This window comes from Ornithorhynchus anatinus, chromosome 3 (genome assembly GCF_004115215.2).
Source record: "Ornithorhynchus anatinus isolate Pmale09 chromosome 3, mOrnAna1.pri.v4, whole genome shotgun sequence".
Lineage (NCBI taxonomy): Eukaryota > Metazoa > Chordata > Mammalia > Monotremata > Ornithorhynchidae > Ornithorhynchus > Ornithorhynchus anatinus.
Window position 1 is genome coordinate 37,736,759 of NC_041730.1, and position 3,573 is coordinate 37,740,331.

The 3,573-nt window shown below is 38.8% G+C and overlaps 1 non-coding gene across 1 annotated transcript; it reads left to right on the forward strand.

Annotated features, from left to right (window-relative positions):
* The first annotated feature begins 1,826 nt into the window (after positions 1-1,826).
* LOC114810811 lies at positions 1,827-1,964 on the forward strand. Its single transcript, XR_003758502.1, has one exon. It is a non-coding gene; the product is annotated as a small nucleolar RNA SNORA7 (small nucleolar RNA).
* Positions 1,965-3,573: the final 1,609 nt, after the last annotated feature.

Here is a 3,573-nt window from a genome sequence, read left to right on the forward strand (position 1 = left end):
TTCCTTTAACCAAATTTAGACCCCTGGGTGAGTTTGTAAATTCTGTATTTATCAAGGGCTTACTGTGTGCCAAGGTTTGAAATAGGTACCAGATAATCAGATCTCACATGGTCCCTGTTCCACATGGGGCACACAGATAAGGAGGTAAGTATTTTATATCCATACGTAAATATTATATGAGGAATCTGAAGCCAAGAGACGTTAATTTATATGCTTAAGATCACAGAAGAAGCCATGGACAGAGCTGGCACTAGAACCTAGTCTCCTAACTTCCAGTCCCTTGATTTTCCCTTAGACCACTAGACAGAATAGGGCTGCATTCTGGTTCAGGGAAGGGAACTTTCGTCTTCCTGAATGACATTTGACCAAGCCTCCTCCATCTAGGCTTATCCTTACCACAGTAGATTCTGGTAGAACATCCATTCCTGACTGACTTTAGGGATTCTCAAATATCCAAAATGCCCTGAGCGCCCAGAGATTTCAACAGGTATTTACCTGCACCACAGTGATCACTCCAAGACTTCACACAAAGTCGCAGAGTATCCCAAACTGTTTGCTATATTGTAGCCTCTGGCATTTGAATGGCATCAGATGTTGGCTGCACAATTTGACCCCTACTGCCCTCCATGGCAAATTTGGAGCTAATTATTTAGGTGGACAACCCTCCAAATAGGCAAGCCCAACAAGAGCTGAATGCACCAAAGCAGATGTTCAGGTCAATGATCACTTTGCCCTTTGCCCCTGCCTCAGAGTTGTAGACCTGGTGCCCTAGAATTTCACCCAGGAGCTTTAGAACCATCCATGGGTTCCAGGTCCACACTGGGAACTGGAGTTTAGTTCCATGAATTCCAGGAACTCTGGTATAAGATTGGATATTGTACTCTCCCAAGACCTTAGTACAGTCCTCTGCATAAAGTAAGTACTAAGTAAATACGTGGATAGATTGACCATTTTAGAATGGGAATTTTTTGCCTGACTATGCTTAGGATGTGCTTAGCTTGTAGGATGTCAAAACTGTACATTTCAAAATGCAAGTCTGGAAAATTTGCTCTACTTAAAAATCAGTTTCTAGTAAACAGTGAATGTAAAATAGTTACAATTAGTTCTCCAAGCAAGTTAATGAAGAACTGGTAATGGGATTCCCACAAAATCATGTCATTGATTGAAACAATGTTTCTGGCAGAGAGCCACATCATATTATAACTAATGCAAAGACAGCTTGCAGCTGCATTATGATACCTACATTCCCTTATTCCCCCATCATAATCCTCCAAATTGTATCATAGAAACATGCAGTAGAGCAGAATTTACTATATTAATAAAACTACAACTTTTGGAGAAAGCTAGAGGACTTGTTCAATCTTATCAATGTAGATGATACTGCTAACTGTGGTATCTGTTTAGTTTTTTTCACTTGGGAATGGGTTCTAGTTCTCACTGCCCTAGAGTCTTGGATGTCACGTGGAACATGCCACCTAAAAAACCACAATACATTAAAGTTTCATGGCCCCTGAGAGGATAGAGTAAGCAATTTGGAGACAAGGGGCTGAACTGGTTTACAGTTCAATTTCTTTTCCATGTAGTCTCTTGTTTTGGGATTTTTTTTTCTAAGTAGTCAACTAACTAGCTTGTTAGTCAAATTGTATAAAATGTAGTCATAAACCACAAATAAGCTTAGATTAGTTGACATTATTATGGAACATCTGCAATTTGAGGAACACAGTGCCAATTTTCACCTTTTCAATTTTCAATTTTCAATCAATACCTTCTAGTCTTTTTGTTTTCAGGGAGACCTATGCAAACAGCAAATCTAATTCATCTAGCTCCCCCTCTTAGGGCCATATCTGAAGAGTTTCCAGTACTCTACCAGTCTTGACAACAGGAGGGAGAGTCAAGCAGAACCCTACCCATTCCATTCCTAGCTTGGGAAGTGGCTAGTGAGTAGAAGGCAATCTGCTACAAGTCAAAACTCACCCATGCTGGACAGCAGCGGCATTAGAGCGAGTCAAGGGCAGAGACTCAAGTTAACTGCGTGGAAGGCAGCAATGGTAAACTGCTTCCATATTTTTACCAAGAAAACTCTATGGATACACTACCAGAATGATTGCAGATGGAGAGCAGTGCATTCTGGGAGAGATGTGTCCATGGTGTCACTATGGGTTGGAAATGACAAATTAATACAAGACAATTCATCTAGCAAGTGTATATTTTTCAGGTGGACTTCCCACATTCAAAGTGTACATATTCTATCTTATTAAAATCCACAAGCTGATCTTTTCTGTTTTTTTCTTCTTTTTGATATTTCTAGACTGTGAGTCTGTTGTTGGATAGGGATTGTCTCTATCTGTTGCTGATTATACTTTCTAAGCACTTAGTACAGTGCTCTGCACACAGTAATCGCTCAATAAACACGATTGAATGAATATTTAATATTGCTTTAAAATAAGCTGCTCTAGCTGTTTAAAATTTAATATAAAGAGTTAGGGTACAAGAGATTTAGGCCGCAGTTGTAGTGAAAATAATGGCATTTTAGATTAGATTACTTTGAGGAAGGTTTATTCCCACCTCCAGCCCAACGTGCTGTTTGTTCACCCTGCCTTGTCATCACACCCTGTTAAGTGAAGGTGGACCACTGAAGCACTCTTTCATGTGTTAATTTTGGCTTTTGTTTTGTTTATATTTCAATAGAAATTTCAATTTCAATGAACCCTGGTGAGACAATTTCAGAGGTAATTGTTGTAGTATTTGTTTAGTGTTTAATATGTGCCACACTGTGTTAAGCACAGAGATAGAGATAATTTAATCAGATAGACTAACAGTCTGAGAGGTAGGGAGAAAAGATATTCAATCCCCCTTTTACAAGATGAGGAAACCAATGCACTGGGAAGTTAAGTGATTTGTCCAAGGTCACAACAAGCAACTGGTGGAGGTGGGATTTGAACCCCAATTGTTTTTATTACTTTCTGCAATTATTTCCTATTTCTCAAAATTGGAGCAAAACCAACCATTTAAGAATGCTATAAAATTCAAGAACTGTTTTTGTTCAGTCAATGTACTTTACTGCTCTACAAATGAAATGGAAACAAGTTGTAGTTTCTGGAATAATCATTAGAGTTTGTCCTTTTTTAAATCCAGTGTACCCAAGAAATATTTTCTAGATGAATAAAATTAAAGATTAGATCAGTATGAGTTAATTTGCCTATAATATGGCACTTCAGAGTCCTCAAACAATCTTCTCCACTCTTATGGCAGCTAGAATATGACCAGCACAGAGGAGGTTGTATTTTTATAGACGTTAATGTGGGCGACCATCAGGCATCCCACATGTGCCTTTTCCTTTAGCCTTTGAGACCCATTTGTGATGACAATTTGTGGCTAATCTGCACTGTATCACAAAGCTTAACACAGTCACTTGGCACATAATATGTGTTTTACCAAATCAATAATCATTATTTCGGCCACACTCTCACTCATGCATAAACCATCCTGTCAGAGGAGTGATGTTTATATATGAAGGCTTTATGCATATGAAAAACTCTTGTTTAAACATCATCTGGCTGCCCCTCCCTGCAG